The sequence below is a fragment of the Arachis hypogaea genome, chromosome 4, assembly GCF_003086295.3.
Source record: "Arachis hypogaea cultivar Tifrunner chromosome 4, arahy.Tifrunner.gnm2.J5K5, whole genome shotgun sequence".
NCBI classification, from domain to species: domain Eukaryota; kingdom Viridiplantae; phylum Streptophyta; class Magnoliopsida; order Fabales; family Fabaceae; genus Arachis; species Arachis hypogaea.
The window spans coordinates 109,748,113-109,773,765 of NC_092039.1; the positions used below are offsets into that span (position 1 = coordinate 109,748,113).

At 31.9% G+C, this 25,653-nt stretch overlaps 2 long non-coding RNA genes and 1 pseudogene across 2 annotated transcripts; 1 reads left to right on the forward strand and 2 right to left on the reverse strand.

Moving 5' to 3' along the window:
* Positions 1 to 1,530: 1,530 nt before the first annotated feature.
* Positions 1,531 to 2,631, reverse strand: LOC112794392 (probable ribose-5-phosphate isomerase 2; annotated as a pseudogene).
* Positions 2,632 to 12,573: 9,942 nt separating this feature from the next.
* Positions 12,574 to 15,493, reverse strand: LOC112797222 (uncharacterized). The gene is made up of 3 exons (XR_011881374.1): positions 14,870 to 15,493; positions 14,284 to 14,488; positions 12,574 to 14,079 (listed from the first exon to the last, which is right to left on the reverse strand). It is a non-coding gene; the product is annotated as an uncharacterized lncRNA (long non-coding RNA).
* Positions 15,494 to 17,965: 2,472 nt separating this feature from the next.
* On the forward strand, positions 17,966 to 20,229 carry LOC140184347 (uncharacterized). The gene is made up of 3 exons (XR_011880802.1): positions 17,966 to 19,149; positions 19,638 to 19,760; positions 19,863 to 20,229. It is a non-coding gene; the product is annotated as an uncharacterized lncRNA (long non-coding RNA).
* Positions 20,230 to 25,653: the final 5,424 nt, after the last annotated feature.

Consider the following 25,653-nt stretch of genomic DNA (forward strand, 5'->3'; position numbering starts at 1 on the left):
AAAAGTTGAAATGATCTAGATCAGTGATGATGGAACCGAAACTCGCCTAGCAATTGGGGTCAGCATATTCCAAAGAACACTAGTAACGACATTGTTAATTAAGGAATTCTAAGATAACCAAGAATATTACCAGTATGTAACATGTTTATTTGGTCGCTACAAACAACCGCAAGCATCATCATACCCATAACTTTGGCATCTTCTATGCTAAAGCTTATTAATTTTCAAAGAACTCAAGTATGGGCATGATTAAATATACTCACAACCCAATTTCCAATAAGTTAGTATTGCAGCCTAGTTATGACTTATCAATGAAGCAGTTATACTGTTATAGTGAACATTTGATCTCATCTAAAAAATATATAATGTTAAATCCAACATGTAAGAAAAGTATATCTGAATTGAATTGAACAGAACATCCTTCCAACTGACCTGTAAATCAAAGAGCAACAGCATGTTACAGTTGGGTTATTGCTCTTTCTTTTTATTTTTTGGTGAACGTTGCAGTATGATTATTGATCCAACATTAAATTGCAGTAACCAAAGAAAGTACATAATATTAAAGGTAGTAAGAAGATAATTAGGAATCGGTCTCAATGATAAAATACTATAAATAATCACAAAGATGATCATAACACTGATAAAATATTAACCAATTACAGAGAAGTTAACATATTTCACCAATTTTACATGAAAAAGGTTATCATGACCTAATCATTATGTATTAATCACATAATACTATTACGCACAAGAAGCTTTTTCTAGCTCAAATAATCTGATAGCTAGAAATACAACACAACTGATATGAAATAATACCAGCAATTGCGAGAGCTGCCACATCTTTCCAAATCTAAAGACAAAATAACAAGCTTCAATGGTTTCTAATGAGGAAGAATTCATCGTGAAAACAAGACAATCATCCATTCTATTGATGCTTATCCGTAAAATCAATATAGACATGTTAATAGAAGCATCAACCACTTAAGAACACAACTTGATCACACGATATGTGTGAAGTTAGGTAGGCAGCTGAAGTTTCCTTTTTCAGAGTACAAGCAAATGCAGAGGACAATGCTAATAATTGCTCGAGCATTCACACTATTGAATAATCATGGCAATATAATTGAAAATTTTTAATGCATGAATGACGACAATTTTATAGCCTTTTGCAATGCCATAAGACAGTTAGACAGAGAAGTACAGAACAACTAATCTTTTTTCAAGTCAATGGATGGGGATAGTTATGATCTACCTACCACAAAGAGTTTCCACGTTTGCAAAAATTTACAAACTCTGTTAACAAGTGTCCTTACAATCACGAATTATTGGACCCCAAATAGCAATTAAATGGATGCAACACACTACAAGTGATTTATGAACAGTAGCTACATCTTAATTTTAAAGGAAAAGTACTTCAGAACCAGACAAAGGCTAAGCAGCAAAATATAAAATTCGCAAATCAAAGAGGGGAAAAGGAGCAAAATTTGAATTGAATTAATTCAATAAGTTAAACAATACCAGTTCAATAACAAGTTGTGTACAAAACACAAGAGCCATTACATGAACTGAATATCCAAATTCCCAACAAGTCTATAAAATTCTCTTATGCTTGCTTGCTCAAACCAAGTCAAAAATAACAAAATTGGCGGAGAAATTAAGATACTTTCTCCAGCAATTGCAACTACACCAGATATCGTATGTTAGAAGCCCCCAAAGGGCACCCCAAATGTCAAAACATCAACCTTGATGAATTAAACTACCTCCCTGATTATTCCAATTTTACCTACTTTATTGTTCATGTCCTTTAATGGTGTTTGAATTAAGCTACTACTTATTCTTGACAGTTAGGCCAAGTTCACCTGCAACAATAACAGTGGTAGCCATGTCAATAAACATTCCATGCTCCACAACACCGGCGATTTGCAGAATGAAACCACTGGCAGCCTTCAAATCCCTAATACTCTGCTTGAAATAAAAATCAATGATATAGTTTCCATTATCAATTACATAAGGCTAAGCCTTTTTGCCCAAAGTTCTGAGCTTTGCAACGCAACTAGATTCCTGAAAGAGATTCTGAAGCCTGGAAGCAGTGAACTTCCAACAAAATTGAATAACTTCAACGGACATAGCCAAACCGCTACCACCAATATAGTTAACGAGCTTGGACTCATCGATGATTACAACGAACTTCTTGCAAGCACCTTCAACCATCTTCTCCCTCAAGAGGGATCCTCCGCGGCCCTTGACGAGGTTAAGGTAAGGATCAACCTCGTCGGCACCGTCAATGGCAAGATCAACGACGGGGTGAGAGTCCAGATCCGATAAGGGGATCCCGAGAGAGAGGGCTTGCTCGTGCGTCTTCTTGGAAGTGGGGATTCCGATGATGTCCTTGAGCTTGCCCTGACGGAGAAGCTCGCCCACTCGGTCGACAGCGTGTTTGGCAGTGGAGCCGGTTCCGAGGCCGAGAACCATACCGAATTCGACGTACTCTACGGCTTTGTAGGCGGTGATTTTCTTCAAATTGTCTTGGGTGAGAATGAGCTGAGAGAGAGAGAGAGGAGAGGGGATAAGAAGGCCAGCTTCCATGGCTGCTTTCTAGGAGGCAATGAAATGGGGGCAGGGGATTACCATTGAATTGGGTTTGAGAAGAAATGAATGAATGTGAATGTGTGGTGGTGAGTGAATATGTGAAGATAGGGTTCGTGCGGAAGAGAAGAGAAATGAGAAGAGAAGAGAAGAGAAGAAATGTGGCGGAGATATGAGAGGACGTGTTTGGTTGTGGGGGTTTATATATTGACAGAAAGAAACAGAGGATGGAGATGCAAGTGGAAGTGTGTCTTAATTCTCAAATCTCAACAAAGAAACACAACACCCCTCTTTCTGTTACTATCACATACCATAACAAGGCCACTAATGATAATTATAATTGCTATTGGCATTTTGTCACAGCAACTACTTTATCCCACCAAGCTCCCAAAAGCTTGGAAGAAGAGAAATAATTGATTCCTCATTGAATTGGAGCACCAATTCTCCACTTCATTCGAATCTTCTATGGGTAACCAAAATGTGAATATTCATAGCATTTGCAGATATGCTTCTTGTTTTCCTCAAGCATGAAATTGCGCAAAATATCAACTTGCTATTGTATTATGCTTACTTAAAGATAAGAAATCTAAGTTTTAAAGAACTGTTATTAGTAATAATGAGTTTGAACGCGTGGAGGTGTGGGCTCTATTTGGAAAAAAAAGTAAATATGTTTTTAAGAGTTTGATTAACAAATGCCATTGGTACATTTGTTATAGAAGTACTTGTTTAAGCAGTAAAATAAATAAAATAATTACTGAGAATTCAAGTTTTTAATATTTCTAATACACGTAATGCTTTAAAAATTTCAAAAAGTTACTATGTTTTTTCTTTCGATGACTTAACAAATGTCCTAAAGGCACTTATATTAATTAATTCCTTATTTATACTATGTTAATATCAATATCATTTTATCTTGAAAACTTACATTTTTTAAATACATATGCAAAAAGAACATTTTAAATTTTAACATTCTACCTTTAATCCAAAACAACTACTGTATTCATTTAGATAAACTAATATATAGTACCCAATTACATTGATTTAAGCATGACAAAGTGTTTTAAGAATGCGATGAAAGACATTGTTTTTGCGTGGAGATTTAAGAATGGTGGGGAACTCTACCTAATGTTAAGTTGTGGTATCAAGTCTACGAGTTAAGACCAATTGCTTATCGACCACATTTGATTTGGACAATGACATACACAATAATGTTTAATTTCTTCTTCATTATTTTGATCAAATCCACAATAATAATGCTTTCATTGACACTAAGCTTGTGATGTCATTAATTGATCTTTATTGCACTCTCTCAATTTTATTTTACTTTTCAAACTCATCCATATTTAATTGTTTATGGTTTCATAAAAATTTGAGTAAAGTATCATTTATGTCCCCAACGTTTGGGGTAAGTCTCAAACCTATCCCTAACATTTTAAACGTCCTATTTGTGTCCCAAACGTTTCTAAATCGAATCAATGTTGTCCTACCGTCCAAATTACTAACATTTGGTTAACGGCGTTACACACGTGGACATTAAGTGAGTAAGCCTAAAGGTTGAGATACACACGTCTGCCTCTTCGCGCCCAATATACCGTTCACTATAGCAAATACGAAACGTCGAAGAATCACAGCACCTCTATCCAACGTTTTTTATTCCAGTTCTCGTTACCACATACATTTTTTCTCTTCGTCGAGGCTGACCGTAGGGAGGGGCTGCAAGGTAGTTGGCGGATCGTTCTTGGGAGTTTTGCATGAAAGCTTACACCTTTGTTGTGGTGACAGAGTTTGATCGTGCGACGAGGTATGTACTTGAAAAAAAAATTGTTTTTTTGGGTTTTATTGAGTAGTTCCACAAAGAAAAGATGGCTGGCAATGTATGAGATTGCGTGCATTTTTAGGGTTTAGTTGGTTTTTTGTATTCTCAGCAAAATGTTCGTTGCTTATGTTAGTTAGGGCATGAATTTACGTTTTTTTGGTGATTGAATGTGTGCCTGCGATTGATGTTGTTTCGTTATGTTTGCCTATTGTAACAGGGTCTGTTGGTTAGGATGAGTTATTTTAGTGTCAAAGTTTACCACCATGGTAGCTTTGGACTTCAACGAGGGCAATTGAAGTATTTGGGTGGGGAGACAACTGTCATAGACTACTGCAATGAAGATGAATGGATCCTGATTGAGGTTTATGACATAGTGAGCAGACAAGGGTATTTGAAGAAAGATATTGCTGCAATGTGGTACAAATCACAGGATCAAAATACAGAAGAAGGCTTAAGGATGCTGCGAACTGATAAAGATGCAATGAATATGGCTAACATTGGGGTTAGGGAGGATATGGTGGAGCTGTTTGTAGTTCACAAAACAAGTGATATCCATGAGGTGGTTGAAGATGTACACTTGTTAGGGAGTACTGAAAGTAACATGCAAGTGAAGGGTGGTGGATCTGATGGGCAGGGCCCAATGGTTACAAGTGAGGCCCAAACAGTTGGACAGGTGGAGAAAAATTCTGGCCCAATTGTGGGTAACAAAGATGAATCAGATGAGGAAGGAGAGGGTAGTGATGGCAGTGAGGACGAGGACTATGAACCCAAGGGTGGTGAAGATGATAGTTGTGATTCATGGAGTTCTAATTCCAGAAATGGTGATGGTTCAGAAGATAGTGCTGCCGAAGTTGTGTTTGGTGACAGTGATGATGATAAGGAAGGGGCAGAGGGCTTAGTAGATGTCAACATCAGGGTAGGGAATAGATTCGAGGCTGCATCAACTGAAACCCAAACAGATGCAGCAAAAGCTAGTAGGAGTGCCAAAGGTAAGGAGAAGATTGTTGCAGGTTTAGGTGATGAGGAAGAAGGATATGATTCTGAAGATTTCCTAGATATGCCTATTACTTATGATGATGAGAATGAAAATAGTGTTGCCAAGAAGTATCCATTGCACAAGCAGCTAAAGGACATGAGTGAGTACAAGTGGGAGGTTGGAACTCTTTATGTCTCAAGAGAAGAGTTCAAGGATTGTGCCACTGCCTATGCTGTACACACTGGGAGGGGTTTGAGGTTTGATAAAGTTGATCTTTGGAGAGTGAAAGTCACTTGTGTGGAGGGTTGTAACTGGTTTGCATACTGTGGAAAGATTAAGAATGAGCAAACATGGCAATTAACCAGCTGCCATAACAAGCATAGCTGTTCTAGAGAGTTGAAAATTGGAATTATGCATGCAAAATGGTTGAGCAAGGTGTTTCTAAAAAAGATCGCTGAGAATCCAAAAATAAAGCTCTCCACACTAATGAAGAAAGCATACAGCAAGTGGAATGTAGAGCTAACTAAGTCTAAATTGTGCATGTCCATACTACTTCAAGTAAAAACTGATTAATTGTCATTATCACATATCATGCTGATAATAGATTCTATGATTAATTGAAATGTATGTACTTGGTTAATTGTCATTATCACATATCATGCTGATTTAATTACTACTTCAAGTAAAACTGATTTACTATGGATTTAGGGCTTAGTTCCAACCTTCGATGAGCTCATTCCCGGAGTGGATCATAGATTCTGTGTTAGACATCTTTATAGCAATTTCAGGAAGAGATTTCCAGGGCTGCAACTAAAACTGATGATGTGAAATGCTGCAAAAGCCACTTATTTACAAGAGTGGGAGAGAAACATGGCTGAAATCCAAAAGGTTGATAATGGAGCCTACAACCACCTTATGGAGATACTAACCAAATATTGGTGCCGGCATAAGTTTGGGACTTGGTCTAAGTGTGATCCCTTGGTTAACAACATGTGTGAAGTATTTAACTCTGTGATTGTGGACGCCCGGGAGAAGCCTATAGTCAGTATGCTTGAAGACATCAGAGTATACATAATGAGGCGTTGGGCTGATAATAGGGATCGGATAATTGAATACCAAAGAGAGGTGTTACCCCGTATCAGGACTAAGGTTGAAAAACAAGCTGATGCAAGTGGTAAGTGGGTGAGCACCTATGCTGGTCGTGACAAATATGAGGTAACTAGCATCCATGGAGGCAAAGAGAAGTTCGTGGTTGACTTGAAGAATCACGAGTGTTCGTGCAAGAAGTTTCAATTGTCCGGAATCCCCTGTCCCCATGCCATTACCTGCATTAGGAAGATGTGCTTCAATGTGGACAACTTTGTTGCAAACTGTTACAAGAAGGAAACTTACTCTGACTGCTACCAACATGTGGTGTATCCAGTAAATGGCCCCAACCTGTGGGTGAAGACACAATTTGATGACGTTTTGCCACCAGTCTACAGAAAACCCATTGGAAGGCCTAAACTGAAACGGAATAAAGCTACAGATGAGAATTCAACTAGGGGAGGAGTGTCTCGCGATGGGCAGACTCAGAAGTGCTCCTATTGTTTTGCTAGAGGCCACAACAAACGGACCTGTCCAAAGAAGCGGAAAGTAGCTGCCACTAGTTCGGTAAGTACAATAGTTGTTTTTTCTGATTTTGGCTTTATTTTGCCTGATTGCATTCAAAGATTATAATGTCGTATTGTGGCTGTTAACTAGGCAAACAAAGTTGCTGGGTCTACAAGAAGAGCTTCAAGAGTCATTTCTAGCACTATCTCAAGCATTGTGTCTAGTACTATCTCCAGCCAGGCTTCTAGGCAATCACAAGTTGCAGCTAAGAAGACCAACACATCAAGGCCAAAGAGAAAAACATCTTGCAATGATATCAGTTCCCAGCAATCTCAGGCTAGGTCAAAGAAGGCTAAGATGACCCCGTCAAACAATAATTCTGGACAACAACTCAAGGATGCTGCCAAGCACAACAATCTCAGAGTGCTACCAACCCTATCCAAGCACGTCAGCATATCCCAATTGAAGTTTATGGCTAGGACACCTCCAAAAGCATGGAAGAAGATGTGATGATGATGATGTGTGCAGTTTCATGTTTTCTCTTTAGTATCATTATAATTTGTCAAAACTAGTTTAAAGACTGCATTTTGTTATCTCATACAATTGTTGTGGAGCAAATAGTGTAGCTCCTATTTTGTTATTTTGCTGTGAACCTATTGTGCTTGTTGCTAATTATCTCATACAGTTGTTGTGGAGCAAATAGTGTAGCTCCTGTTTTGTTATTTTGCTGTGAACCTATTGTGCTTGTTGCTAATGACAATCTTAATGGTTAGTGATTAAGTAATATATTACAGTTCAGATTGTTGTCATGCTCATAACTTGCTTCATTTAAGCAGAATGCAAAATGTATCACTTTATTTCAGCTACAAAATATAAACACTTTAAACAGAATGCATAATATAACATTGCAGCTGCACAATATATCATTGCACTTTTTTACACAAGCACAACATAACATTTTGCCAAACTTAAATCATCAAAACATCATTTCATTACAATTTCATTCAGTTCAACAAAACACCAACCATGTCAACATCAGTGCTATTTCTAGGCAAAAATACAGAGCACAAGTTGGGATCTAATGATATTCTCCTAAATCTCACTATCTCAACATCATTGTAGTAAAAGTCTCCCAAATTTGGTGTTGCTTGTTTTCTCACAAACCAATATTAGGGCAACTGTCCATCCAACTAAAGCAACTCCCACTGCAACCATGAACCTGAACTCAACCTTCTCCATTTTGCTCTTCAAATTTCTGACCGTCATCCTTAACCTTGAAACTTGTGGGGGCTCTTCCTCTGGTTCTGCCCATACAAAATAGCCGCATTCTTCTCCAATCTATACCAAATATGACACAATCGAGTCACACCTACAGATTGTCAAAACATATAACTCAACAACAAGAAACGCATGGCTAAAACTTACCCTAAAGTTAACGCAACCCCAGAACCTCCGATCGAAATTTTCTACGGTCGATAAGGTGGCGAGCACAGGCCGTTCCCCACAGTAGCAAGTTGTCCTCCTTCGACGTGCCTGGTTTCTATTTCGTGTCGCCTGCTTGCTGCCGTGTGTCGCTTCAGATTGGCATGCATCAGCCTCCATCCTTTTTCAACTAGAGAAGTCGAGCTCCGCAGAAGGTGCAGCATCAAAGAGGAGAGAAGATTTGCAGAATTAGGGTTTCTAAGAGGACCATTCTTTGCTGTTTATCTGTTTCTTTTTTCTTTTATTTTTAATTCAATAACGGTCACATAAAAACGCCCTGTACACGGTGTACAGTAACCTCCATGTATGCAACGCCGTTAACCAAATGTTAGTAATTTGGACGGTAGGACAACATTGATTCGATTTAGAAATGTTTGGGACAAAAATAGGACGTTTAAAACGTTAGGGATAGGTTTAAGACTTACCCCAAACGTTGGGGACATAAATAATACTTTACTCTAAAAAGTTAATCAATTTGATTTAAGTAACTTTATTTGATAATAGATTTTGTTTTTTTAAATTTTGAAAGAGCAAATTTAAAACTTTATATAAACTCTAATTAAGTAGACAACTTTTTTTCTCTACATAAAGTCCAACTAGCAAAACTATTTTAAAATTTTTTTTTAACTAAATTATTCAAATATAAATGGTCAATTTTGACATAATTATTGTTTAGAATTTTTTTTGAATTTAAGAGTTACCTAAAATAAAATTATAGACAATAGGTTAGAGACATGATATTACCACTATTCTCTTATTCCAAATTTTTAATGTCCCGAATTCGTCATCCTCAATAATAGGAAGTGTACGGTTCTTATACTCTTGGACTCAGTTGTTAGTATTGGGCTTATAAAAATATTCTAGAACAAACCTCCAAACTCCGTATGTATTTCTATCGAAAAAAATTTTCGAGTTTCAGATCTCAGCCCAAGTGTCTCATTCTTTAAGGTGAAGCTTTTTATTTTGTTTACTTTTTTTTATAAAATTCGATCTTTGGCCATAATTTCTATCAATCCTAGGTTGCCACCTTACTTTATGAGTTTGGAAGTTAGATTTTTTTAAATCAAAGTTTGTATATTGTAATTCTAGGATTAAGAGTCAATGTTTCTATTCTTTAAATGTCAAATTTTTTTTTTCAGTTTTATGAACTTTTCGTTGTGGATACCCCAACTCGTAGCTTGTAAGCTTGAGCGTTTGAGTTTTTGAGATTTTGACAAAGACATATCAAAATAAATTTAAATTGTCATAATAAATAATTATTAAATTTACTATGCTTGAAATAGTAACTCAATCGTAAAAATATTGAGTTTAAAAATAAAGAAATTATTTCTCTTAAAACAATTGCATAATGAATTCTTTTCATTTAAATGCAATCTATCTAAATAAAATTTTTTCCGATCTAAAGTAATTGTTTGGACAATTGAACAATGAATTTTTCTTATTTAGATTAGTTGACTCATGGTTTTTTTAATAAATAATTATTCAAAGATTATTCCTTTATTTCTACCACAAATTTTCATATTATTATTTTGCATGCTCTAAAGTCATACTTTTACGTGTCTAAGTATGAATATGGTTTACCTTCAAAGAGTTTAATTAGGATTTTAATATTTTTTTCATTAGTAGAAAATGAGTTTTCGTCTTCCAACTTTGTAAATTTTTATTTTTGAGTGTCAAGTTGTGTTCTTTTTGGTAAATTTGCAAAAACCTTTTTCTTGATTTCTTGCTTCACAATTTTTAAGTTGTTACTAAGCCTCCAAATTATCGACCATTTAATTGGTCTAGCAATTATAAGTCTTTGAAACGTATAGTGATGTAATCACAAATTGAAATTTGTAAATATTTTCATCTTTTTTGTGGAAACTTTTGTATTATGTGTTTTAATACTTGTCTTTTGTGACCATGTATTTTTTACTCATTTTTTTATATTGTTCATCTTGTGAATATGTGTTGTGCTAAATTCATCTTGGGTAGAACTTAGAATGAGGAGAATGTGATAAGCAACGTGTCTCCACAGACGGCGTCATTATTCAGAAGTGTTTTTTTCTCTTGAGTTTAAGAATTACTTGAACAAAATTATAGAGAGTAGGTTGAAGACACGATATTGCCACCATTCTCCTATTGCAAAGACTCTAACGCTCAAGTTAACATGGATCGCAAAAGAAATTGTATACCCTCCTTGCTTCATCAATTTTGAGTGTGACAAAAACGAGATTGAGATGGTCCTGTCAAAGCTTTTTTTTATATGGGTTGCTCTTTTTATAAAATATTCTCATCATGATGCTTAATGTCTTATATATTATGGTTTCTTTTTATATAATGTTCTTAAACTTATATATAGTCAATTTTATAATATTTTCTTTTTAAAATTTAAAAAAATATTTAATTATCAAATCAGTTTCTTAGAATTTTTGTATACGGTTTGAATTCAGTTTTTAGTATTGAATTTATAAAAATATTTTAGAATAATTATTAATTACATGATAAATAAATTATTACTTTAAAAATAATTTTAATATTTCAATTTTCTTAAACGCACCTTATTGATTGCCTTTGCTTCTTTTAACTTATATCCAATCTCCAATTTGATCAACACAAACTAAAATGAACTCTTTGATTTAATTTATTATTAGAATAATATAGGGAACTTGTCTTTTTATAGGAATAATGTTATTTCAATTTTCAGCATAGAAGCTATGTTCAGACCTAGAGAGAATATAGTTTTGGCCTTAACCATGTCCCAAGATATTTTCTGCTTATTATTTTGTTCATTTCTGAATAGTAATGTGTATGTATCTTCTTTTTAATTATCTACTAGTGCATGGACCCGTGCGTTGCACGGGATGGCACAAAAATAATAATAAAATATTAGATATATCATATATCATATATATATGTTAATTAAAACTTAAAGATAACTTAAATAATAAAAAACTATTAACTAATATATATAATAATTAATTTTTATAATACATAAATTATTTTTTATAATAATTTAATTTACGTAATTTCATAAACTATTAAAAATAAAAAAATACTAAGATCTTATGTTTTCTTTAAACGTATCTTATATTATTTTCAGTTAAGTTGTTTTTGCTTTAAACTCCAAATATTTAGTTTCAAAATTTATATAACTTGAACTTTATTATTAAATACAAAAAGAATAAATTTTATAGTAATGTAAATTATCTATTCATTTTTTAAATTTTTAATAATAAAATGATCAATCTGTATATCAAAAATATATTAGAAAAATCTAACATTCTGACCATTTTATCTCTAAAATTATTAACATTTAAGTGTCTCGTTTTGTTTGACATGATGTCATTTTCTTTATTATTCGACATCATGTTATTTTCTTTATTAAATCACGTTCTTGTAGCATCCAACTCATGTCATTTTTTTTATTAAATCATGTTCTCGTAGCATCACAACAAATAGATGCTGAAATATGTCTAAGGCTAATTATTGTTTTCCAAAAATCGCACCTCCCAGTTTATATGTTTCTTGGCTTTTATGACTTTATCCATCTTGTTATCTAATACCAACTTCGAATAGTCAATTTTGACATGTACAACATTTACCAATAAAATTGTAATATATTTCCATGAATTTTTTCTTGTACCATATTTTTCATCATGCAAATCACTTTACCTTTTAACACCTAATAATGCAAAATATTCAAATCAAAACATGAAGCAACATACTAATTTTTTTTAAACCATCCATAATTATTGTAGGGAGCCAAAAATGAAAAGTGTAGAAAAAAAAAAAGCAAAATAATGACCATGATATCTTTAAACTTATATAAGTTAGTAAAATTTTAATGACCATACTATCTTTTAAAACTCTTTTTCATTTATAAAAAATTAGAAATTACTGCATATTTCAAATCCACGGGTGGTCCCTTAGTTGAGCAAAGCATAAAACTAATTATTGCACTAATATAAAAAATTAAAATAAAACAAAATAATTATTATAAGATAAAGATACATTATTCGAAATTAACCTTATTTTTTATTTTTTAAGTATAATTCAAAATATACCTAATTCCAAATGATCAAAACTAAACTCAAACTCAATTCATAGTTTAAATCCATGTAGATAAACTAAACTAAACTGAAAATTCGGGTGCTAAACAATTTCAAATATTTTAATTAATGAATCAAATAATAAGAAAATTTGAAAATAGAAAAAAATAAATAAAGATAAGAATGATGGCTTAAAAGATTCTACTCCTGAAAGGAGAAAAAGAAAAAGGTTAGAACCAACAATGTTATAAAATACCATTCAAATTGCAATAAATCTTGAAAAAGTAAAAGAAATCAAAATATCAAATTTAGAAAATGGATACATGAATGCCTGAATCATATGTTAGCTCATGGTCGTTGCAACTAAAAACATGTAACAAACATATAAGCTAAATTGAGAACAAATTGAAAAAACTATATGCTATAGCAGATTCAGAACAGATAAAAAGCAACAAAGCGGATTCAAGAGAGATCAACGAAAAATACACTATTAACAACAAAGAATTAATCTTTTGGGAAGAAAAAGATACTTTCATAAAGTTTGGTCGGAATATAACATGAGAGTACTAACATATAACAAATGATACCTGATGCAATAAAACTATATAATCATCAAAATCAAGCAGTAATAACTTCAACTTGTGGCAAAATCATCTGCACCTTTCAAAAATTGGGAAAAAACTGAATTAAAAGATAAGAGAAAAGGCTAAAAGCCTAAGACTAATGCTAAAACTGTATTTAGATGAAACACTTTTAATCTTCAAGCTCAATAAAAATGAGTAACATACTAAAAAATGTTTTAACTTCAGCAACGTTTTTAAATTTTTGCCAAAACTGCATAGACAGCATAGCATATAGAAAACGTAACACATTTACGTAACACATTTATGCGTGTGCAGAATGGGAATGTGGTATTGGACGATGAAACAGATCAAAAGAGAGTAGTAGACTATGCATAGGAGTGAATAAATTTCTGTAACCAAGTTAAATACTGCATTTTGACATTCATTTTCATGTAGCTCACGGTCTCAAACTCTCATGGTTTTCGGATTTTATTGACTAACATTAGTTTTGAATGTGGAATCACCAAAAGAAGCCATTTAGATAAAGGAAAAATTGGTAAAATTGTGTGTTGAGACAAAATGAATTACAGTCATTCTCCTATATTACATTACACAGAGAGTATTTTGAAAGTGAGCCATCCCAAAAATATTCGTTTTTAAATGAAGTTTAACATGGTAAACCAAATAGTCATGCAAATGAAGTCATAATAGCAATGGATCTGAAGTTTCTTTAAACAATAGAGTGGGTGGATACAAACCTTCCACAATAGCTACACAGGAAGAACTTCTTTTGCCTTAGTTCCTAAATTACTCTGAAAATACAAAAGCCAGGACTTCAAATACTAAAGGAAAAATGAATAATTCATGCTGCATTACTTTGAAATCTGATTTAGTTTTGTATATTGGATGTAAATTGAATATAAGAGAGAAAGAGGTTAATGAAATTTAAGCAAAATACAAATAGAATCCCGGCAACAACAATGAGGTTCTGGATTTTTTGCATTAACAGCTCCACACCAGACAAAGATGCCTCTGCACAACAACAATAACATTTCAGATCTTACCGAGATTAGAACATATAAATCAGATCAAATAATAAGGAACACACTTAACTTCATCATAGAAGGTACAGTTTATATAAAAAATAATATTAAAGGAAACAAAGAGGAGTATGAGTAGGGATAAATTTAGAAATCTTATATATACTTTCATTTGAAGAAGACCACTACTACGTACATAAACACTTAAGCAGAGCATACAGAATCATCACACCAAGACTGTTGCTGGCCGCTTCCGGCGCTGCAACTGTGACTTATCTTCCGTGGCATCTATCGCCATCGGAATCATCTCAGCCGCACCAAATTGCATGCCCATTGTTGTTGACTCCAGTATGCATCTCTCGCTCCTCCCTGTCGTGTCTCTACTTCTTTCCTCTGCTTCTCTGCAACAAACACCGTGCCATAATACCATCAAGAACTCTCCGCTTGACAAAGAGAAAAAAATAAAAGAAAAAAAGTGATGCAGAGAGATATATAAATCTAGGAGAGAAAGACATGAGAGAAGATAGAGAAAGAAAGATGGTTATGGTAAGAAGAAAATCGAAAGTTGATTATCCGAGAGATGAATTGAATGCTTGATAAGGTTGTGCATATTTAAAATTCAAATTTCAATTTCAAATTACATGCAGATTTAATTGGAATTAAAATTTAAAAAAATTGTAAAAGGACGTACATCAGGAACGTCTTGAAATTTGAAAATGAAGATGAACAGGGAAAATAACCTAGATAGAAAGATAAAGAAAAATATAAAAATGTCATATTACTGTTGTGCTCTCTTTCATAGCGTCACTGCATGTGTTCTATGTGGCGGCGAGATTTAGTACTTTCCATCGATTTGCTCTCTTCCGCCGCTGCCTCCTCCGTATCCATCATCACATCATGGATGACCATCACAAACTCCACCGCCCCTACTACAACACCACCGCCATATTATGATCCACAACCATAGCGGTTGCAACTTCATCCACCGCCGTAATTCTTCCTTGGTGCGTACATGAACTCAATAATCTCCACCTCCAACTTAAATTAAGAAGATTATACAAAAACAGAATCAGTGAATTGAGGACAAAAAAAAAGAAGAGGAACTGAAGGTTAAAAAGATGAAGGAGAAGAATCGAAGAAGAGGAGGAAGAGATAAAACTGAAAACGAAGAACGGATAGAAATTAGAATTCCCTTTTTTTTAATTTTGATTTTGAATTCAAAATTCGAATTTTGAAATTTTAGGTTATGTACATGTAAAGCAAACGTAAAAAAGAGGATAAAAAATTCAGGCATAATGTTCAGAAGAGTAGTAAAAATGTGGAATGAGGATGGTTTGATAATGGAGTGTTATTGTAATAAAGATCATACATAAAAAATTTGGAAAAAATCTGGAGCAAGCCACGTTGGATTTCCACTAATGCATAAACCTTCTTTTAAAGGATTGTTATAGGATAGGATAGGATTGTTCATTACCAATTTCTACACGTCACTTTTCCGCTTTTTATTTTTAATATGGTGGGAGATGTGGGGTGATACAGCATTATGGAGAATAGGGGTGCTTTCCCTGCGTATGGTATCAGGAAACTGAAATCGGACCGAGCGATTTAGAGCAAAGAATTCGGACGGTCCGATTAGAGGAGATCTAAAAAAAATATTTTTTTAATAAAACTCGGAGGGTCCGATTTGATTTTAAAAAAAAAAAAACCTGAAAACGGAGGGTCCGTTTTCATTAAAAGGAAAAATTAAAAAAAATAAAAATTGAAAACGCAGGGTCCGTTTTCAGTTCAAAAAAAAAAAAAAACAAAAGGTGTAAACGGACGGTCCGATTTGATTTTAAATAAAAAAGAAAAAAACAAAAATTAATCGGACGGTCCGATTTGTGGTCAATGAATTTTTTAACAAAGAACTCGGACGGTCCGATTTCTCTCTGTCCCACACTTGTGTCTAATACCTATATACACCATAACCAAACACAACTCACACACTCCTCCGGTATCAAAAAAAATTAGCCTCACTTTTCTCTCTCTCTCTCTTTTTTTCACGTATATTTCAATTAACTAAAGGAATGAGATAACGCAATACTATTATTATTTATCAATATTAATTAATTAGGACAGAAAGATGACATCAAGTCATCAAACACAGACTTCAAATTCAAATAACCACTACTGAACTAATGCATTATTCAAATTATATGTATTATTTTTAATTTTTACATTAAAAACTAAAAAGAGTCTTCTGAAGTCAATAACTTGTATTTCTATCATGTCTTTTTATTTAATTTAAATAAATAGTTTGTTGTGAGTTTATGATACAATGCTGGTGGCGACGTGAATTCACACCTTGCCTTTCATTATTATTGAAAATTATCCAAACTATAAAAATACCATAAAACTTATATCTTATTATATATATACTAAAGGAAAATGATTAAAAAAAAGCTTTTATTTTTCGTAGTGAAGGGATCCAAATCTCGGGTTTCTCATATATTATTGAGAAATGGAATTTGTTATAGACTAGTTAAAATAAAATATACAATACTAGCTCTTTATTTCTTTTAGAATTGTGTTGACTCCTACATTTAATCATTTAAAATTAAGAATTTAATTTTAATGCATTGATAAAATATTATATACAGTTATATAATTATATCTATTTTTTTAGATAATTATTTACACTGTTAATATAAAAAATAATTATTTTTACTAAAATAATATTACATAATTAAATACACGTATAAAATTATTTTACATTAACAATATATCAAAATTAAATTCTCAAAATTAAATAACACTATTTTTTGTTTTCTATATAAATTAATAAAATCTCCAATTATTATTCAACTATTCTCTACGTCCCATGTTGACACACCATTTTGTGCAATTCAAGGAGTGGAAAACATGTTGCTTTCTTTAGTATTATTTAATTATTATTAGAAAACCTTTATTTATCAACTACGTATTAACGTTATTTTCACAAAATTTTATTTGTAAGAATATATTTGTGTGAACTTTTAAAAAAATTAAAAAATAAAAATAATTTTATATTTTAATATTTTATATAAAAATATTTTTTATTTAATAATAATATTTAAGTATAATAATATAAAAATATTTATTTATTTATTATATTAAAAATTATAATTTTTAAAAGATAATTAATATTGTTATTTTTATTATTATTTTTTTAGTTACACTAAAAAATAAAGTAAAATATATTAAAAAAACCTTATTCTAACAATTTAATAGTATCTAAAATAGTTCTAATTCTTTTATAACTCCAATATTTATTCAATACTTCATGTAAGCTTCATTCCCTGCATTTCCCTTAATTATTGTCTTGGTCACGTACAAACTAATTAGGTATATATACTAATATCATCATATATATATACCAATATTTATTCAATATATATATTTTCTCACATTGCATTTGCTTGAAGAAAATAATATGTTATTTGCTTGGTCACATTGCATTTAAATTTTTTATAGTAAAAGATGATTATTTACTCTTATAAAAAGCATAGAGATGGTATGCCATCAATGATAATAAATTGAGCGTGTAAAATAAGAAAATATTAGGTGGAAGAAAATTGGGATTAGATTCACTCTGAGAGCTCTTTAGTCTGAACCTGTTCAAGCGGAGAAATATTTTAGTGTTGATAGAAGATTCAAATCGGTAAGTTTTTTCTGTTTTGATTTGCATGCTGGGTTCTGTTTTCAGTTGGTGAGAATCTTGTGTGAAAAAATGGGATTTTTATTTGAGTTTAACCAAAAAAGAAGCTTTTAATTAATTAAATAGTTCTGTATTATTTTTGTTTTGACCTGATTTTTTTATATATTGTTAACTTTAAATTAAATTCAGAGTATGTAAATATTTGTGTTGAGTTATTCAACAACGTCAGCCACTCAGCTAGATGAATAATAACTTAATAAGTCAACACAAATTAAGATTTTATATTATTTTATTTGTATGGGTATGGTTTTCTTACATTAACCTAGATTTTTTTATTAATGAAAACTGAAAACCATGAGAATCAAATTCTAGAGTGTTTTGTATGGGCTAAATGTGGATAAGATATTCTTTCTTCATCTGGATTTTATGCTAATTAGTAGAGCTATTCCTGTATAATATATTGTTAAAGTTCTTGCTATGATTTATTTGCATCATTTCAAATCTCATGTTACATGTTGGGTCAAACTAAATGTATTAGGTATTGTTATATGATGTTCAAGGTTAAGGATTAAAAAGAAACTGACATGGCTAAGATAATATGATGCAAGATGGTGTAAGATTATTTGTGAGTTTGTCTTTAGATGCAGTTTCTAAAGACTACAATTCACTAAACCATGCTAAAGTAATTGCAGCTGGTCTAAAAGCTTTGAAGTTATTAGGAGTTGAAGGTGTTGAGCTCCCTGTTTGGTGGAGAATTGTTGAGAAAGATGCTGCAGGAAAATATGACTGGTCTGGCTATCTTGCTATTGCTGAGATGGTTTAGAAGGTGGGTCTTAAGCTCCATGTGACACTTTGTTTTTATGGATCTACAAAACTCAATATCCCCTTGCCCAATTGGGTTATCCGAATTGGTGAGTCTCAACCCAATATTCACTTCAAGGATCGGTCAGGACAGCATTACAAAAAATGCCTGTTGCTGGCAGTTGATACTCTTCCTGTTCTTGATGCAATATGTATATGAATTTGCTATGACTAATAGAAAGTTTTATCTTACTAAAATTGCTATGACTTTTCTCTATGTATTTCGTTGAACATTCTAATTTTTTTTGTTAACTGATAATGGTACAATCCTAATTGTAATGTTAACTGCTCAATTTGTTTTGTTTATGATAGATACCTCACTGAGCAATTAGCAAAACGCATATATTTTGCTTGTTCTAAAAATGGCATATTCCACTCTAGCATCCTCATATGAAGAGGATTTTTCATGCATCACCTTCATTCACATAAACAATTACGCAAAATTCTAATGACACCACACTTGATACCAGAAAATCACCAACTAAAGATACCGTGACAGATCGGAGGACCAACGCCGATGTGACGGTATGTGACATCATTTGTTTGTGCTGCTTTTGAAATCATTTGTGGAAAGTGTGTCTCTGTTGTGGTCCTACTCACTAATTCAATTACATGTATTTTTATGAGAGACTTATTTTTTTAGGACTTCTAAAATAATTAAAATTAGGAAAAAATTAAGTTTTGAGTTCTATTTAGTATTTACTTAGCAGTGAGAAAAATTTAGTTCAATTTGCTTGTGTTGTGTGTCAAAAATAAGAATTTGTACCATTGAAAAAAATAGGAACTTGAATTTGTTTTTCCTCCACTATAAATGTTTAGATTCTTTCAAAATTTCTTAAATTTTAGAACATTGTATGACAAGGTAACGTAACCTAAGAGTTAGTTGTTGGACGTAGATAAGATCAATCCCTGAAAATCTTGTGAAATATCAAAAGGTGATGCTATTTGGTTTGTTCTTGAGACAATCTATTAGCAGGAAAACTTAAAATTTACTCTTATTTTACTCTTTGCAGATTCAGATTCAGCGAGTTCTTCAAGGAGTGATTCTGAAGCATGGCTAATGTGCGGTGTTCTGCCGAAGAAAATGATTTGCTTCACGGCTTTTTTTGAGTGTGCAGCTTCAATTCATGGACGAGGTGTGTGCTTTTGATTCTCTTTGTATCTCCTTTTCGCTACAATGCTTCAATTTTCTACATATGGAATGATGGAAAAATTTTGTGATTGCATTATTATTTCAGGTAGTGTTGCTGTGAACATGGTTTGCTGTTTCATATTGGATAAATTTTTGGTGGCAGGGCAACTTCTAGAAGAGATTTGTGGTGTGCATTATTTTGTAAAAAGGATTCCTAATACTGTAGAGCTAATCAAAACAATAGTAGGCCAGAAATTAGAGTGCAATGTGGTAAAAATCTTAATTTAGCTCCGTTAAATTAGTTAGAAATTAGGATAGGTCAGGGAGAATCAATGTTTTTGAGTTCACCTTGTACACATTACTGCTACAGTAAATAGAATTATCCTCGTTGGAGATGGCCCTTTATCAAAAGGGATATGTATCTAATTTGTTGGGGATCGACAATCAACAATCAATCATATTAGAGATCTAAATTTTGTATGCACCATAGACTTTAAAGACTCATTATATAATTACCTATTTTTTCAATGGAAGTGTAAAAAGATGACCCAGAAAAAAAGGATCATTTAGTTTTGAAAATGAATTTTCGAATGCTCTGATAGCTGCTTTGACAGTAGAGACTGTTGAGTGTTGAATGAGATGACCAATATTAAAAATAGAAAAAAAATTTTATAAAATAAAAAATGATAATTTTTAAAGCTAGTAAACAAACGCTATTATTAGTATGCCTAAGTACTAACATTGTTGGAACATACTAACTTACTAGCAACTTGTACACAGAAAATTACCTATTTATTATTATTATTATTATTATTATTATTATTATTATTATTATTATTATTATTATTATTAAATTACCTATTTATTATTATTATTATTATTATTATTATTATTATTATTATTATTGAGCTACTATTATAGGTTGATTTGTTTTTTGTACAGCAGGATCTTGTAAAGGTTGAGGTTCTTGTACAAGATTAGTAGGTTGAGGATCGCCATCCATCCTTTGAACATTATATACATGTATTCTTGATTCTATCTCATAAAGTTGTCTCATGCTTTGTATATGCAAATAATGCATCCTTCTAACGTAATGAATATGTTTATTCTTAATGTTTTGTCTAATAATTTTTACTGATTTTATGGTTTTCATTTGTTGTAAAAACCTTTTAGTTTTAATTATTTTCTTGTTTACCTTTTTTATTTTTTCTTTCAATTCAAAAGATTCAGTTATTAATTCTCTTACTTTCATTTCTATTGCCATTACTCTTATTTTCATATTTCTTCTAACTAACTTTAAAGATTTAAGCTTCTTATGAAACTCTTTCAAGATATAAGAACAGGGATAATAACTAAGAGAATAAAGAAGAGAAAGATAGTAAACTTACAAAGATGAACTTGTACTTTTATTGCTTGCAAAGTTGATACACTTCGTGAAGATGATTACAAATATTTAGAGAATATATGAAGTAAGAAGATTTATAAAGTAGAGAGATTTCTTGAGCTTTCAAGTTTTTGATGATCTTGAATGAGTGAGGCCTTTGGTATTTATAGACCCCAAATGATGACTATTTGGGTATTGTTTGCCGACAGTACTGTTTGCTTTGTTTGCCGACATTCACTGTTTGCTTTTACTTTTTACTTTTACTTTTTTACTTTTTACTTTTTACTTTTTTTTATGATTGGGCTTTTACATTGATTGCATATACAGTACTTATTACATCTCAAATGGATCTTGAGAGTCTTGATAGTAATGAGCTGGACTGGACTGGACCTCTTCGTCTTCTCCAAGAGGTACGGTCTGTATTGCTTGTAGAGAGCTTTGGATATCTTCCTCTGAGGTTGCTGCAGCTAGGGCTGCCATAATTTGTCTCTTTTGTGCTAAGAATTGGGTCTCTTTTTTATAAGCTATTTGTTCATTGGTGGTGCTTGAGGCTGTTATTGCTGGACGCTTTTGTGATGTTATTAACCATTGTTCAATAGCTGCTCTTCTTAGTAAATTTATATCATATTTGTTCCACCATTTAATTTTTATGACTCTTACTAGATATTGTATGCTTGGAGATTCTTCATATGCTGCTGAATCATATTCCCATGTCATAATCCAGCTTATTCCCATGGCTGCTATGAATGAAATGAATTTATATTCTTGTAGGAATGATGACTTGCTTTTAAAGTATTCATACGCCATACTGCCTTCTTTTGGGAAGAAAGCTTCCATTGGTCCAAAGTTCTGGAACCATGCTTGAAACCATTTGAGAAATTGTAATTATATCCCCTTTCTGAACCAAATGAACCAAGAATGGGGATTTGGTGATAGAAATAAAATATAATTCCAGGCTTCTTGGTAATCATAGTAGGTATAGTTCTGAGATTCAAATTTTAATGAGAAGCTTTTAGACTGATATGGGGGTATTTCCCAATCTTGCAAGGATAATATTTTTATAATTTTTATTTTTGAATAAATAGGCTGCTTGGTGTTGGAATCTCTGTAATGTGTTAACTCAACGGATCCGGTGTCTACTAATATGAATTCATAAAATTTTTGGATTTTTTGTGGGTTAATAGGAATATAATGGAAAGTATTTGTGAAAATGGTCTTGTATATGGTTTTTCTGTCTTTTTTGAACCACTCTTTTTCAATGGTTAATATCTTTATAGGATTGGGTTTTTCATAATAAGGAAATTGTTCTTTCAAGGGTTGAGTATTATAGAGGCCAGATGGTTGTAATAAGGTGGATTTATTATTAGTAGTAATTAAAGGGCTCTTAGAAGGTGATGATGATGATGGTGCGGCTTTTACAACCTGTGACATTGTCATAGGTCTTAATGATAATTGTTTTGTTGGTACAACAGTAATAGGTAATTTTGGTTCTTTTATTTGGTCAAAAGGTTGTTCTTGGATTTTTATTATATTTTCTCCTTCTATTTATAGTAATCTGTAGTCCATATTAATATTTTGTTGTTTTAATTCTGAAACTTCTCTTTTTAACTTTTTTATCTCTTCTTTGAGAGAATTAAGGGAAACTTCTTCTTGTGGGTTTTTAAAATGATTATAAATTTCTTTTATTTCTACTGGTCTTATTTCTTGCTTACTTTCTTCTTCTTTTTTAACTAATTCAGCTAATTGTCTTATAAACTCATCCCTTAATGGCGTATCTTCTAACTTGTCAATTATTTTGACTAGTGTAGAAGTTTGTTCTTTAGTTAAAACATTTTCAGTTTTTTCACAGTTTCTACAGTTACATAATCCTATTCCTAAACAATTATTATTATCCTGTTCCTCATTTCCACTATTTCCTCCTGAGCTCTCTTCTTCTGACATAAAGTCTAATTGTTGTATAAAATAGTCTTCAGTTTCAGAAGAACCCTCATAACTTGATTCTTCTTCTGACTCTGAATTGATTAGTATAGTTGTCAAAGCATGCTTAATTTCTTTATTTTCTATTTTATTTATTTTTTGTTCTGTGGTATACTTATTAGCATAATGTCCTTGTTTTTTACATTTCCAACATGTTACTTATTTTTTCTTATTAGAAAATTTAGGTTTTCCTTTAGGGGTTTTATGAAATTTTTTATGATATTTCTGTTCATAATAAAGGGGTTTGTCTATATTATATTTAGGCTTTTTATAAAATTTTTTCTTTTTAACTTTATGCTGTCCACTAGGTGCCTTTTCAGGAGTTATTCCATATTGATAGCAGAAAGTGCCAAGCTCTATTTTTCCCGTGATACTTTCTTGTTTTATTTTCTGTTGTATCTTGGTATCTGTGCATATTTCTATACCTGTTTGTACTATTATATTATGCAATTGTCCAAAAGTTAATGAATTATAGGGAATCTGGGTCCCAAACTGTGTTTGTAGTTTTTGTAATACTTTTTCAGAGAATAATTTTGGTAAGGCTGCTACGAACCTTTCTTTCCAGAAAGGTGCATGTGCATCATCTCTTATCATGACTTTTGACATAAAAACATCTTTATACCATCTATAATCAGACATGGTTGGACATCTTAAATTCATTAATTGAGTTTGTATCCTATCTTTAAAAATACTGGGATCTCCTACAAAATTTTTAATAATAGTATATATTAATGTGGATGTAGTGTCTGATGACTGATCTTCTTGTTTAATAGTATTAATAATTAATTCTTTTTCTTGGATGCTGAGAAAATTATCCCACCAACCTTTTAATTGTCCTGTAAATCCTTGGGTTATCATAATTGCTGCTTCTTTATCAGAAGCTTTTCTCATCTTATAGGCAGTTGCAGCCATGGTCATATTACACATTTGATCTAAAATAGCTTGTTCACTTAATCCATCTATATTCCATTCTACTAAGTCTGATCCTGAAAAACTATTTTGTACTAATTGTGTTCGCTCTTCTAGGCCTACATCTACTGGTGATGGTCTAGGATAATAATTTTTGGTTTTAGGATAATCTCTTTTATAATATATTTTATTTAGTTCTAATTCTTCTTCCTTTTGTAATGTATTAATTGTCAATTTTCCTAGACTAATACTTCTAAGTTTTTCTTTTAGTTCTTCAACTTCTGTTTCTACTTTAGATTTTAAGCTAATATTATCTAAACTTTGTAATTTATATATAGGTTTTTCTATGGGTTTTTCTACCTTAATGACTTTTTCCATATTTTCCATTCTTCCTAATTAATTTTTCATTATATCTAACATGGTATTAGTAAAGTTTAATTGTTGATGTAATTTCTTAATATCTCTTTTTTCTATATTTCTTTCTGCATTGCTATCTTTATAAAGTGTTGCTTCAACTTCTAGGTCTTTTTCAATTGGTATTTTAATAGTTTCTTTAGGAGGATATTCAGATTCTATTATCGATCCTGAGCTTGTTTTCCAAACGATAGTTGGTTTTGTTAAAGGACATAATTTTTTATCGGGTTTAGAGTAATAATTAACGTACCAATCAAAGAAGTATAAACTAATTCTATTTTCTTTCATAAAATCATAGAATAATTCTCATAGTCTAATAACCTCATTTTCTGAATGATTGGTAAAATACCAATCTCTTAGGGGTTTATTATAATCAGCATTAAAATCTTGTCTTATCCATTCTTTATCAATCTCAAATGGTTCTTCCTTTATAATTACTGATAAAACTTGTGATTCCATTGGATCAAATTCCGAAGGTGATTTATATACAGCAGTGGCTATATTTGGCCTTCTGTTATCAATTCCTACAATATTATCCATATTTCCTATTGATGAGTTATCTATAGAATTTCTATGACTAATAGTTTCAACATTATCAGGAATTCTTAATGATTGGGAATTCTATACAATATTATACAATTCTATCCATATTCCCATGGCTGCTATGAATGAAATGAATTTATATTCTTATAGGAATGATGACTTGCTTTTAAAGTATTCATACGCCATACTTGCTTCTTTTGGGAAGAAAGCTTCCATTGGTCCAAAGTTCTGGAACCATGCTTGAAACCATTTGGGAAATTGTAATGATATTCCCTTTCTGAACCAAATGAACCAAGAATGGGAATTTGGTGATAGAAATAAAATATGATTCCAGGCTTCTTGGTAATCATAGTAGGTATAGTTCTGAGGTTCAAATTTTAATGAGAAGCTTTTAGACTGATATGGGGTATTTTTCAATCTTGCAAGGATAATATTTTTATAATTTTTATTTTTGAATAAATAGGCTGCTTGGTGTTGGAATCTCTATAATGTGTTAACTCAAGGGATCCGGTGTCTACTAATATGAATTCATAAATTTTTTGGATTTTTTGTGGGTTAATAGGAATATAATGGAAAGTATTTGGGAAAATGGTCTTGTATAGGGTTTTTCTGTCTTTTTTGAACCACTCTTTTTCAATGGTTAATATCTTTATAGGATTGGGTTTTTCAT